Genomic DNA, 15,260 nt, shown 5'->3' with positions numbered 1-15,260 from the left:
TGGGGCATCCAGAAAATGTGAGTCATCTGTATGCGTGTTGTTTGGATGTGTTGTATGTATTAGGAGAGAGCGTAGATGAAAGTCCATGTGTGTGTGCATTCAGCACCTGATCAGATCTAAGCATTCACATCCAACAAAACTGCTGCCCACCATGTGTCGCTCTTTTATACATGATCTGGCCTGAACTGGCGAAGGGAAGTTTGGCTCTTTACAGAGAGCTGGCTGTTTTGGTACGGCTCCCAAATGGCTCTTAATTTATCATTATCTGTTGCCTCATATTTTAGCCTAATGTGAAAAACACGAATGCCTTGGTTGTCAATGAAACTTTTAGCATTCAGTGCTTTTATGAGAAGACTAAATTTGCCTAAATTTATGCATTTGTTATGATACGAAAGCAGGCATTTGAACAGAGCTAAACTCAGTTACCAAACTATGTCCTCTGCTTTGCTATTACCAATATATTATTTACAGGTGTCCGCTATATTTATAGGTTTTTGTGTCCTTACTGCTGTCTACAGACTGAGGGAACAAACATTTTCTGCACACGTCTGTCCCCTCCTCACAGAACGGTACGACCTCATATCCTCAGATGTGATTGGCCACAAGGTTGCCATGCTGCGAATCAAATCGAAGCTCTGCCGTGAGCAGGGTGGAATCACTGAGAGTGAGAGTTGAGCAATGAAAGGAAAAAAAAAAAAGAAGTGAGGAGTCTGCTCTTCTGATTCACTACAAATCAGAACCTATTGCTTTTGAACATGACCCATCGCCAAAGCTGATGACGATGACAACGGCAGGATTGTCAAGTTGTGGATGAAACACCCCATAGGCCTTGGCCACCTGTGTGTACCTAGTGTAATTATACGTGTGTGTGCGTGTGTGTGAATGTATGTGCATTATGTGTCTTCTTCAATCTGAATGCGTCATTCATGCTGGGCCTTTAACAACCATTACACTCCAATCAAGTGTCTTCTGTCCTCTCCTGCTTGCCACCCTATGGCTGTCAAATGGCATTCATCAATAGAGAGGAGATATATTTATTAGGTTCATTAAGGCAATGAAAATGAATGTTGCACAGATGGGATTGGGTGTAGGATGGAAGTGAGAAAGAAGAGCACGCATGTCGGGGGTCAGGTGTTTGTGCGGGCACCTGCCTGAAGCAGTATCACCCCCCTGTGCCGCCAGTGTGTCCCCCCCCCCCGAGGTATTCCTCATTAACAGTCCTCCCGAAAACCTCACCCATTTTGCACACATGCACCCTCTCATGTTACCCTCCACCACCACCCCCACCCCGCCCTCCCCTAACGAACCACCAGGCTCTGTTTCCAAAACGGATCAGATTTGTTTTGACTGGGGTAGGTTCCCAGTGCTATTCAAAGCTGTCAGTCATTTTAATGATATCATTAAGGGGCTGCGACAGAAAGATGAATCGCTTTTCTTTGTCTTTCCCTCATAATTGCAAATGAGCGAGAGAGTGGGACAGAGAGTGAGGCAGTTCATATAGATGTATGCATAAGAGAGGGTTTGATTGAGCAAATATAATAACATGGAACAAGATATATAAAAACTGTGAATGAGAGCGTCTTCCACAGAGCCTCCCATTGTGTTCAAAGCTTTTTCTTATCTTCATTTTTGTTTATTATGAGTATTCCTAATTCATTTCATTCCGTTGTTGCTTTGTTATTACGACCACACAGACACACTTACCCTAAATGCCATATATATGATAATCTCATATCGGTAAGAAAACGAATGTGTCATGATATTTGCATGACAGGCCTATACGTTCTGTACCTAAATCTCATTACTTGTGGCAAAGGATTTAACTTAACAGTGCCTCCAGTGCCACTATCACTGACAACAATCAGCACAATGTTGAGATTTCTTCACTGGATAGAGGTTTATTAAAAAGATTTACAAAGATAACTTTGTCTACTTTTCCAAAGAAAAAGAATTTAGCAGTGCAAATGGTATTTTTTTTTAAATAATCCAGCCCATAGAAAGTCTGACAAAAACACAAAACAAAAAGAGATATAACTCTACACTAGGTAAAATACTAAAGTTTGTAAGGATGTGTCTTATTTTTTTTTTATTTCCTTAAAGTGTAATATATAAATATATTTTGCATTCATGTAAAATCTTTATAGTGTTGCAGTGTACCGTGATCACAACAGCAGTTGTTTTTCTCTTATTCAGACTTTCTTTTTTAAAATGTCTGATTTGCTTTGTTCTCCAGTTGTCATATAATCAGTGGCATAATGATTCATTCATCTCATGAGACGAGAACAAGATCTGATCTAAATTGTTTTTGAAAAGTAAAAAAAATCCGGTCTGTTGGAGCAGGGATGTATCTAAGATTTGCAGGACGTTGGCTCTTTACCACTGAAGTTGTAGGTCTGGGGGTATAGAATATTTCCGTCTGGGTTTCTCTTGTCTACATGTTGCAGATTTTGTTCTCGTCTTAAGGTTGTCCAACTTCCCAGAAATAGGATGGCTTTTTTTGTGTTCTTACACGAAAAAAAATAAATGCTGGATGAATTAGAAATTGTGTTTTTTAAAGAATCTCCGCTAAAAGTAAGTCTTCCCACTTTAGGTTTTAGCAATTTAAGCATATCTGTAACCATCTCAGTGTTGCGACAACTTTTGGATAAACATCTGCCCCTCTGCCATCAGTTCTCCTTTCTACCAAATACCTGAATTGCTGCTACATAGCTGCCTGGAAGCGGATATTTGTTGACTCTTTCTATATAGCAGGAAACCTTAAAGAAATGCTTTCTTTCAAACTTCAAAATAAGAGTTACAAATAGGAGATGGAGTTCAAGCTTAAATATCCAGAGCTCATAATGGCCTCAGATGAAGTTGACAGCAAAAGGATAGTGCATCACATGGCAAACTTTACTTGGACATGAGATCTCATTAAACCCCTATGAATGACATAACTAAAAAAACAAAACAAAAACATATGTCTGCAATACATTGTGACCACTTTACCGAGACCTCAACCAGAGGCTGTGCAAATGAAGCAGAGAAAATGCAGAGCAGAGATAATTGTCTGGTGGGATTAAAGTTCTAGATTTCGCCCGGTGAGTAAACAAGACTCTTTTACCAAAAAGCCCTTTCTCTTACTCAAAGACGAAAAGGGTTGAGTTCAAACTGTTTCATCCAAGATCGAAATCTCTGTGAGTTGAGGAAAGAAGTTTAATTTATGTACAGCAACATATGAAAGAGAAGCTCCGCATGGGAGTCCGGTTCACGAGGCAGAGCTGACCGTCCATTATTGTGAGCGTTAACGTTTGATCCCTTTCTCAGTCACATATCAAAGTATCCTTAATGCCTTTCACAAGATCTCCACTACAGCGTCCAGTATGGAAACAAATTGCATTTAATATGAAAAAGCAGTGAAATATAAGCCTTTTCCCTGCACATTTAGGTCATTGTCATGCTTAGAATACAGTAGGATATACGTTGCCCTTTTTTTTTTTTTTTTCCACCAGTGGTTTGAAACAAATTTATTGAACAATGCAACGAAAGCTTTACTCTACAACCAAAGCGTTAGCAGTAAAAGTGTATGGAGAGAAGGACGTAGCTGCTGAAAAAGGGCTAAGTGATGGAAACGGATACTGATATGCTGCTTGCTGCTGGCAACACTGACTCAGTTGCTGTCTGACACGAAGCGTGTGAGGGGAGCGCTCATAAAGCATCAGGCTTCATCAGTCCCACGGCTAATGATGTGCCTCCAATTAAGAGCAGCCAGTGATCACAGCAGAGGATTTGTACAAACACAGAGAGCAGAAGTGACAGAGAAACGGAGACGGGCGATAAGAGTGTGGCTGCGCAAGCAGGGCGCCGAGTCTTGCATAAAATTTACAGCCAAATAAGAGCAGTAAATAAGAAAGATGAGTGAGACTGGAGCAAGAGCGGGAGCGCGTATTTTATTGGCTGGTTTAGAGCGCGCAGTTGTTTGGCTTTGACGGTAATGACTGTAATTATACGCACATTGATTGGGTTAGGCCGCTAATTACACTCGTCCGTGTTTGCGTGTAAACAGAAGAACATATGTTTACACAGGCGTCATGCCAGGAGCTCCGCGCATCGCTGTGCTCTCTCGCATGGAGTCCATAAATCTCACACAGTTGTCTCAGCAGCGGCGATGATTCATGATCTGCTGAAGACCACATTACCATCGAGAAAAGAGTTTAAATCATTTGAAGAATCTGCGGCGATGTGGCGCTTTGGATTTCATAGAGCTGGTTTGTACGCAGAACTTCACGCTGCTTGTTTTTTTTTCTTTTTTTTTCTTCTTTCCCCCCCCCCCTCGGTGGTTGATTGGAAACTCATGGAACTCAATTTTATATCGCAATGTAAGCGATCAAAGGGAAATTTCAGCATTTCTCTTATTAACATTCTGTATCATCTTTATGGTGTGAAATTAAAAGATCTGTATGGGTCAGTTGCAATTATCTTCAGTTGGTAAATGTCATTTTTGGGAAATGAGTTTTTCTTTAAAAAAAAAAAAAAGGCTTATTATTGGCCGAGCTAAATTAGTTTGCTTATAAGCAGAGATTCAGATTACAACTATTTGCTCGTCTGTCTATGGATTTTTATTTATTCAGCATTTTCTCATTTTTAATGTTTTACTTGCTGACATAAACTAATAAAAGTATGCACAACTCCAGTGACGTATACAACTGAAAAACGAGGCTCTTTATTTTTGCCTGTTTCACATAACGTTGCACAGTGACTCCAAGGTTATATAACATGCATCTAAAAACATAAATATTCCTATGCAGTCTTAAAATTCAAAAGCATATGTGAAAGAAATCAAAACAAATACTATTTTATGACAGTTTTTTTTTTTTACATTCATTTTATTGTTATAGTTGAAGTTTACAATCCACTAAAACACAAGAACTTACGAATCGTACAAACTTTCCATGCAAATATGTCGGTTCACATAGTCTCTCAACTTTCTTTTTTAATTTAAATGTTTTAACTTGTGGCTGATGAGAGCAAACATTTCAGACTCTGTGTGTCTGTGTCTGAGTTCCCTCCCCCCAGCCCTCCGCCCTGAAACCCCGACGCCACCATCACATCTACAGGAACAATAATGCCATTTATCAGCGTTTCGAGGAGTGCATGCATCTTCTCAACTGAAGCAAAACGGGACTGTCTTCCCCATCCGCTGCTCTGATAGAAAATCCCAGCTTGCTCTTTTACAAGAAAATTAACATAAAGGAGGTACAGTGGTACTTTAATGGGCTAAGAAGTCTTCACTAAAGTATTTAGAAGGGTTTCCCCCCCCCGAATGCTAACTGGACAGGTTCATTGGAGCATGAAAGAAAAAGCGTAAAGCGGGGGCAGCAAGCTTTTCAGCTCGCACAGAGCACCATTATCCACCGTCGTTAATTTAATAGTCATTCCTTAGTCAGCCCTGGGTCTGAAGATACGAGACCCTAACATTTGTTTGTCATTTCCCAAAACAGATTTAATAAACAGTTAAAATCTTAAATGGCTTCTTGTACTCTTAATGTTCCCTGTCTGCATTTTCCTTTTTTTTTTTTTTTTTTTTTTTTCCCCTGATTCATATGCATTATAATTTAATGATTTCAGGAACCTATTTGCCAACCCATCTTTGAGTTTAGTAATAAGTTTTAATGAAGGTAGACATAACGAAGATGGTGCATCTTAACCTCTTGTGCTCAACATTTTCATCAGTATTTGGCTGCGGTTGTATGAAAATATGTTTCTCTGTATGGATAGAAGCAAATATAAAGTATCTGTATATTTTTCTGAATTTTACTTTTTTTTTTTTTGTCTCCAGTTAAACTATCTAATAAAATTTCATTGAAAACGCACGCAGAGACATTTGTTTCTCCACGTTTTAAAACAAAAGTTTCAAAATGTTACATTTTTACAGTGGATCCGTCTATTTGCTTTTTGTGCGTTGCCACAATGTGGCAAAAATGTAAAAAAAGACAAAAAGCAATAATTGCTTTTTGTCTTTTGAAAACGTCTTTGTGATTGTTTGGAGCTAGCCTTTCAGTTGACGGCAGAAATAAATATTTAATTCACCTGCTTAGCTCAAGTTTAAAGCGACTTTGTCTAAAATTACTTCCATACGTTTGCTGGTTCGGAGGCTTTCACTTGTCTTGCAGCACTGAAAAGAAACACAGTTGCTCGAAACCTCAGCAGAATCGAGGACATGCTTTCGAGACTGCAAAGCAACCTGGAGGCCATTGGCGTATTAAATCAACAAGTAAGATTGTCATACATGCACACGCACGCGCGCGCACACACAAAGACACGCCACGTCCTGACGGTCCTTTTACCCGACAGACACAAACACAAACCCACACACCAGCCCACCTGCTGTTGAGCTCACACAGAAGAGGAAGCTTTCAAGCGTCCAACTTCAAACACGCAAGCGCACTTACACAGAGGCACACACAGACATCCATTTCCTCTTCCTACGATAAAAGTGAAAAGTCTGTAGCAGGGTTGGGATGGAGGGTTGGAGGTGGTGGTGAGAGGGGGCGGCGTTGGTTTGGTGAGGGGGGAGGGGGGAGGAGGACAAATCGTATCGGGAAAAAGCAGTGACGTTTCTTTTCTCTGGTAAATGATTTCCCTTTCATGAAACTCAGAGAAAGATGTATATCAATACAGCCGCGCTGATCTCTCCATGACAGCGCAGGGAAATGGCCCGCTGTGATAAAACAATGTGGGGGAAAAAAACACAGAGGAATATTCTTGGGAAATGCTGACATTTTTTACTGTGTTGAACTTCACAAGAGTCAACAAATCACCAAAGGAGAGACAAATCAAAAGCACTCCTCAGCCCCCTCAGTTCTCCAAAACTCCTGGGCCCGGGGAATGGCTCACCCGACTTTTGTTAGTTTGCGGAGTGGCCCGCTGATTGACGGGCTGCGAGGAAAGCTGGTACTTGTTGAAGTTTTAATGCCGACATTAGTTGCAGGTTTCAGACGAAGGAGTATGGAGCCACACAGGAAGCAACAGACGGAGGGAAAGAGAAAGGTGCTGTTTAACAGGTCAGGTGTGTAATGGCGCCTCTTAATCTCCAGTGTGAATCATTACACACATCGATCCAGCACGGACAATCTACTTGCACACAAACACACAAGCTGCCGGGAAAGGCAAGGATAGAAACATTTCACTGGTCTGCTGGACTCTCACACCTGCACACACACGCACACAAATATTCAGATATCCCTGAAGAAGTTGGATGATTTTGCTCAGTTTATTCATGTACAAGCCGTCAGGTTATAAATCAGGTCTGTCTCATTGCATCAGTCTTATTTGCTCATCAAACAGAGGCTTTGCTCTCCCGCTCACCCAGAGGCTCTCCACAGAACACATTCACCTGATTTCCATTCCACTGTCAAGCTAATTTCATGCAAACTTTTCAAATGTCACACCAAATTAACAGAGATCATGATTATCATTAAACCTTAGGTTTTTTTTTTTTTTGTTTCTTTTTTTGTTTGTTGTTTGAGAATGACGTGTTATTTCAGGCAGAGATGAGAGAAAATGCATTAGATTGGTTCACTTTCAGGTTAAAGCAACTCAACGAATCTGATGCAAAGTAAATTTTGGTGGCTTTATGACATGTGCAAACACAAAAGTAGAAATGATCACGTGCAGTCCTTTAAAATATTATTGAAGCCATAAAATTGTCCACCTAAATTGCCTAATGTTGGGCTAATTGCTCAGATCCCTGCACTCACCTGCCTTACTCACAGTTTTCCAACTGGAATTTAAAAGCAGTAATACTTTAAAAAAAAGACTTGCTGGTGGTACTATAAATTTACACACCATGACAAATGTGCATGTCTTTTTAGGACTGGAAAGGTTTTATCTTATATGGCGTGCAGAACCAGCTGGAGGGCGGACTATGCTTAAAACATTCGGAAAGAGCTCGAGCCAGTCCAACATTTTTTTTTCTTCCCATTTCATTATTGATAAAAATTACACAAGAACACTATCTGGTATCTTTGTATTTTTGGATGGTGATGGGGGGGAAAAAGTTCCACGTTTACACAGCACGGCCATGACCTTGAACCTGCTGTAGTTGTAATGCCAGGCCACTACATGGCGCTGTGATTTTAGCATATTGACGAAGCGTACATGTGCTTTTGACCGTTTTAGTTTCAGTGAAGTATTTCCAAGACCTTGTGACTTTAGTGACGGTTTATTTTGTGTAAAATAATCTTTATCTGTAATTGCAGCAGCGTCTACTTCCTAAGTAACATAATTTAAATTAACCACTGCTTTCTTCATTAAGCTGTTTTGAGCTTTTTTTATTTTGCCATTTCCAACAGAGCTATTGAAATGTGTTAAACGTCATAATCCCCACTTACTGTGCCCTTCTGTCTTTCTCTCAACCCCACTTATAGAAGTGCTCACGTCCTTTTTATCAAACCGATGCACGCCAGTTTACTCGTGGTATGTGACGAGTGAGCTGGCAAGCTTTGATTTTTAATTTTACCCCCCTCCCATGCAATTAGAAAAAGGTACCCCGAGCCACCAAAGACGAACAAAATTAATCAGGTCTGTCTGAATATGCAGTTAATTATAAATGTCAGCCTCAGTGTTTTTCATTTATAGGCTCTATTACTTTTGGCGTAGCATAAAATTAACAGACTGAAGGATGCTTTCTAGTTGAATACAGTATATGCTCTTTAAGCGACTTACGATGGTTGTGACACACAGTGTATTTATTGGCTTGGCAGAAATGAAGCTTAAGACTATTTCTGATCATCGGATGTCATACATTTTATCAGATCCATTATGCATCTTCACCTTTGTCTATATATGTGTGTGTGTGTGTCTGCGTGTGCATGCATGCATGACCTTGTCTTTGAAAGGACCGTTTAAGGAACGACTGCTGCTTATGGGGCCAAAAGTCCCGGCCCTATATGAAGAATTGCTGTTTTTGTGTTAGGGCTAGGCATATTCTGGCAATACAGTACTTAAAGGTCAAGGGTAAGACTCTAGACATGAATGGAAGTCAGTGGAAAGTCCTCGTGAAAATAGAAAGACATGCTAAGTGTGTGTGTGTGTGTAGAGGGCGGGGAAGGTGTCTGGATGGGAAACATCCGGAAATGTCTGTCTCATCTCCATTTGTGTTTCGCTCTCTTACTCTTATACACACACGCACACACACACACACGCAGTAATGCACAGTTATAAGAGCACACATGGCCAGACATGTTATTGTGACATCATTCTTTAAGCGCAGCTTGCACACACAAAAAACAGATGCGAATGTGTGCCACTGTCAATATCTGACATTTGTGTTTTTTTTTTATTTCTTTGCCTGTTTAACTTTCTCGTTCTACTCCTCCTTAGAGCTAAAATGAGTAATTTTAAATCTTTCGTTCTTTTAATCTCCTATCTGCTTCATTATCCTTCTCTTTCAACCGGCAAAGTGCCGTGTTTTACAGCAGATGCAAAATTCTGTAATGTCTAGGCCTTGAAAACGACTTCTTAGCTTAAATTTCCTCCTGCCTTCACCTAAATGTTTTTGTCAAAAAAGGAAAAAACAAAACAAAACACAATTTCACTTGTCTGTAATTGCGTTTCAGTGAGCCCAATCATGTTTTGACAATGTGCAATTTGTTTTGTGTCACGGGTGATTTTCCGTCCAATAAGACCTCTAATGATCACTTAAATTGGTTGTGTTTTATGCTGAAATTTCTCCTGTCGCATGATTCCTATTTCCAACCGTGAGCACAACGCACTCCTCAAGCCCCCTTTTCCAACCCCCATTTGCATTTCCCCTTCAGCTGTGAGAAAGGGACTGCAAAAGCTTGAATGAGAGTCGTATTGAAATGTCAGCTACTTGGTAAAACCTGATAGCTGTTCACTTCTGATGGTTCATCGAATTTCTGCGACTCTGAATGAAGTTTTGTTACTTGATTATGTGAATCTCAATGTTTGGGATTCCTCAGAGTTTCCTCAAAGTGTGTCCCTGCTCACATTGTTGTCATTTGCGTTCAAAAAAAATGAATCATTTTTCTCTCTGCGTGTCTTCCTCTGAAATGTTTTCTTTCTCTCTCTCCAGCTAAATGTCCTCCGCAGAGGAGTAAACGGTTGCGTAGGCTGTATGAGGAGAAGACGTCCAGGCACAGAAGACTAGAGCGACGGATCTTATTTTCATCCACCTCTCAGCATTACTCCTCCATCCACCTCTCTCTCTCTCTCTCTCTCTGCCTCCATCCCCCAGCTCTGAGAATCAACTCAGTGGCAGGGGGACACTGATGGGGCTTAAACCCAAACTAAGGTGAAAGGAGATGGTAGGGACAGATCAGGTGAGTCCCAGGCTCGGTGAAGCATTTGGGGATAGGCCAGCTGTGGGATGCGCTGTCTCCTACTGTCTGGAAGGTGGCTGTCATGGAGGATGAGTGAACATCTGGGAAGTAGAACCTTCTGACTTTGACCTGTGATTACTTTTGAACTTTTAAGTTTCTTGTTATTTATTTGGTATGAGGGTTATGTCCTGCAGATCAAAGTCAGATCAAAAGGTTCTAGTTTTGCCTAGTTTGGCAGAACCAGAAGGCTTTTGCATGAAAGACAACAAATACTGTATCTGAAAGTTTAGTATTTTATAGCCACTCATACTACCAGAAAAATAAAACATCATAAAAGTTGCACAACTGTTTATTATCAGTTATTGAGACCATTTAGTCTCATTGAGTCAGTGCCAGTCGTAATACTGTGCAGCATTTACATTTGTGAAAATGTTTTCTAAGATTTTGAGCACAAAAAAGAAGAAAAAATACACCATCAGTTTGTACTGCAACACAAGTTGGTGTTACAAAACTCAGCAAATCCCACCACAATGAAATAAAAACAACAAAACAAAAAACCTCTTGATCTCTTGATTACAGATTCAACACTCCAACGTTTGAGACAAATGTGAATCTAGCCTATTGAGGTAAAAAAAATAAATAATAAATAATAAAATGTCGACACTTATTTGTAAAATCCCAAAGGGTAAGAAAAATGAATACTTTCTGCTCAGCTTGGAATCTAAATTACTTGCATACGATATATGCAACTCAGTGCCACATCTTTAAGGAGTAAATCCGTCCTACTCATGATGTTAGCCTCGCAATGGACGAATGAGTGTCATCACATCATCATCGTCATCCACAGACATGGCGCAGATGTTGGCATAAATGCTTCTAACGCGTTCTCTCGTTACACTGCAGCTGCGCACCATGTGTCCCACTTCTCCTCTCGTAAACACGACCACGTGCCTTTATGTGTTGGCATGTTTCTCCGCGAGTCTGTGGAGAAGATTATTAGCACCAAGTCATTACAATGTGACTTAAAAGTACCTAAAACTTATTTGGCTTTTTTTTTTTTGTTGTTTTTCATGGGTTTAATTATAGATAATGGAGAACAGACATACTTGTATTTGCATATCTCTGTACCTACTGTATTCATATTTCAGAGTGCCTCTATTAACGTTTCTCTGTCAGCTCGTGAAATGCTCCATAGCATAGATTGCATGTGAGTATAGTTACTATATTGTTGAATGTTTGACTACCATGTCAGACCTAAATGTAAATACATTGCCAGGCATGAAAAATTACAGTAAATGAACTTAAATAAGATTTTGCTGCAGTGATACAGCACATTTATGCCTTATAATCCATTGTACATCTACAGTTGACACATCATTTTTTTTGTAGTTTGAAGAATTAAAAACAAAAAAGGCCGGTGCTTATTCACATGAGAAAAGGGTTAAGAGAAAAAGTATGCAAATATTTAACCAGAAAGAGCGCTATTATACTGTGATGATGAGAATTTGGGGAAAACGGGTCTCGGGCTTCTGACGGCCTCTTCATCTTGCCGTCCTTTGTCTCCATCGCCCCCGTCTGTCTTTCAAACCCCCTTTCCATCCCTCATTGCTTGTGTATATACATAACTTTTGTATAGCCAGTCAGGATGTCGGACATTTTAATGATTTCGTGCGGAGCTCTATGTCCTTGTTAGCTTCGCTCCCCTCATTTGCCGTGTCACAGACGAAACTACCCCCTTTTTAAATGCAAACACACATGCACGCATGCACCTCCTCACACCTACACACACCTATGTTCTTTCACAAACACACGTGCGCAGTCACACAAATGGCACAGTCATTAAAAATGAAACCACAGGCTTTTTTTTTTTTTTGAAAACTCCAAGGACTCGGGGAAAAGTCAGCGACGCAGCGGTGAAAAGATTCCCCCTGGAAACAATGAGGAGAATGATCATTTGTTGTTCTTGAAAACCCGGTGAGGTTTCACAGAGGTTAAGCTTCCCTTTGATGTGTTTTTAACTCGTTTCAGCTCTGTGGAGGGATTAGTGAACCACTCACACACACACACACACACACACTCCTAAACACACACAAGCACACGCAGGCTCCTAATTTCCACACCATCAGCTGCTCTCTCACAAAGACGGAAAGAGCAGAACAGACTCCTTCCTAACCTAATTTTATCAAATGAGCATGTGAGGTACTTCACTCCTGTATGTGTGGTCCCTTGGAAGTCTGTGGTAAACCAGGAAAATATTGCAAGTCAGTATTTTCTTTTTATCCCAAATTAGCGCTTGGCTGTTTGTGAGCGATGTGGGCTCTGAAGCACAAGAGAAATGGAGCGATGGAGACTGAAGTTGTTGATCATCACAGCCCTCATTACTGTGTTTACGAGGCTTTATCCTTATTCTGGATACAAATGATTGGGGTGTCTGTACCCATGTGTGTTACCAGCTCCAGTTTGGGCCATGTTGTGAGTCTGTCTCCTGTAGTCGTCTCTAACAATCGTAAAACCTGTGGTAGAATGCTATCCCCGAGATGACAGCTAATTGCGTTTGCTGACAGTTTTAGTTATTTTTTTTTTTACCGTCTTGTAATGGGTGAAGGCACACAGAGCAAGTTGAATAAACTTTCAGTGACTGATAATGTTAAAGTGTATTCAGTCGCCATAAAGTATACCTATCGTTTTGCTAATTCTGCAAATGGACCAAAAAGCTAAATCTGGCAAAGATAAATGTCGTCATCGGTGAAGCCTGGAGCACATTCCCTGCTACATAGTCTGTTGTATTACTGTAGTCTAATGGAGAACTTTAATGTAAATTAATTACAGAAAAAGCTCATTTATAGGAACTAGCATGTGTCATATTAGTCATGTGACATATTGTCCGTTTATTTACCTTCTGCTTCCACATTGCCTATTCCAGGCCTGGATAAATGTAATAAAGAAAACACGGTTAACAAGATGATTTTTTTTTTAATTTCCATTCAACTATCCTAAAAGCAGTGCCTAAACGTTGATATTTAATTTTTTTGTCCATTCATCCATCTTTACATGTAAACTGCAAAGAGAGGCCTATAAGAACTAAGAACTTTGAATTCTGAAAAGTAGGAAATTGGACCAGAAAAATCTATCAAAACCTTGCAGTTGCTTCGGCTGTTAGCTGCAGAGCTTTGTTGTCGTTCTGTAATAACTCTTATTTGCAGAAGTGTTTCTGATGAAGACGGAGAGGGAAAAACAGGCCGAGAACTACATAATTCTGACATAAGGAGCTGGAACATGTCTCACCTGGAATATAAAGTAAATGATTAAAAGGAGACAGTGATGCGCTTTTGTGGCTGCTTTTTTCTAAACTATGCTGCAGAATGCTGACAATCTGCTGTTGTAGTCAAATTTAAGCTGTAGGCAGAGGTTTATTTTCACTGTGACAAAATGTTCCGGCAGAAGCTCACTGATTATATACAGAGGAGCTTTATTAATCTTGTCACACATTAAACAGCGAATCAGCACTAGTTTTTCATCTGCAAACATCCATAAGACCTCAGCAGCGGTGTACAATGAATAGCATTACTCTTGAATTCAGACTTTTCTAAATGATTGGCCCTCTCCACTGAAAGAAAGAGAGAAATAAGTTTACCTCATATTTTGTGGACTAAGTTTCCAGCAGTTTGCCTTTCAGATATTAAGCCCGACTGTGCCGTGCAGGCAAAGTTTATGTAATTTGCTTTGTTTGATTGTATGTATTTATCTGAGAAAATAATGTATTAGGTAGGTTTGTCATATTTGCTACATTGTTCAAATATGTTTTGTGTATAACTGCTTAAAAACAAAGTCTCTACACTGTACCTGGAAAAAAAATAAAAAATAAAAAATAAAAAATGAACAACAAGCTGCTTGGTCAAATATTGCTGAAAAAATTAAAAGACGCCAAATGCAAAAGTAGTTTAGTCCTCAAGCCTATTACTGGCAAAGCAAGAATGTCTCACAGACAGATGGCTTTAAATCAGTTTCTAAATCTTCCCGCTAAAAATAAACAGCAGATGACATCAGCCATCATTTTGGTTGCAAAATGAAAACAAAATGCTTGTTTATGGCCGGCTTGGTATACAACAAAAGGACTGACAAACCTGGCTTTTAATTTCCTATCCAGCGCTGCATTTATACTCTGCCCCCCCTGTTGAGTCTGACACAACCTTAGAAGAACCTTTCTTCTAAGAGGCTCATTATTAGATTTGATTTTAACTGCATTGTTATATCCTCGTTTTTAAGTCTCTGTGGATGAAAGCATCTGCCAAATGCAATGTGTTTGAGGCATCGGATTTAAAAAGATTGTGTGGCTCCTGTTCATTAACCTATCCAAGGCATCTGGCACTGTGGATCCACGGTATCTTGTTAGAAATTCTTTTCAGGAATGGCATCTCTAAACAAGCTGCCTCTTGGTTTGCCGATTGCCCGGCTCGTAAGGACGCAGTGTGTTCAAATGGATGGATTTAGTTCCACCTTTCTTGACGTCAGAAAAGGTGTACCTCAAGGCGCAGTCTCAGGACCCATCTTGTTCACGATATAAATTATTGACTGCATAACATTTCAAATGGCATGCTTCCTACCATTTATTGCAGTTAATCTGGAACATTCCTTTTTAAATATTTGTTTTAGCTTTTTATTTTTATTTTTTTTTAACATACATTTTGTCAATATCAGGAATGATTGCTTTTAAACTTTTGACATTTCTGATAACATCTTGGATTGCCTAAGAGTGTAGACATGGTATTGCCACTTGTTACAGCATCTCATCCTCATATCTTACTTGACTGAAACCTCCTTGAATAATGAGTCATTAAAAACGGTGGTTATTTTTTAACCACAGCTGAGGTTCTCAGAGAATTGAAAAATATAGACACCAAAAAATCGGCAGGGCCTGATAACTTGGATCCTTTT

The 15,260-nt window shown here is 39.9% G+C and overlaps 1 long non-coding RNA gene across 2 annotated transcripts in view; it reads left to right on the top strand.

Moving 5' to 3' along the window:
* LOC106950791 (uncharacterized) overlaps window positions 1-10,882 on the top strand; it is a 94,827-nt gene extending 83,945 nt beyond the window's left edge. For both annotated transcript variants that reach the window (XR_001425685.1, XR_001425684.1), the window contains one exon: window positions 10,079-10,882. This is a non-coding gene — a long non-coding RNA (uncharacterized LOC106950791). The remainder of the gene's footprint in view (window positions 1-10,078) is intronic.
* Window positions 10,883-15,260: the final 4,378 nt, after the last annotated feature.

Source organism: Poecilia latipinna, unplaced genomic scaffold, assembly GCF_001443285.1.
Source record: "Poecilia latipinna isolate Pla-1442-1.1 unplaced genomic scaffold, P_latipinna-1.0 Scaffold421, whole genome shotgun sequence".
NCBI classification, from domain to species: domain Eukaryota; kingdom Metazoa; phylum Chordata; class Actinopteri; order Cyprinodontiformes; family Poeciliidae; genus Poecilia; species Poecilia latipinna.
This window is presented reverse-complemented; position numbering and strand designations above follow the sequence as displayed.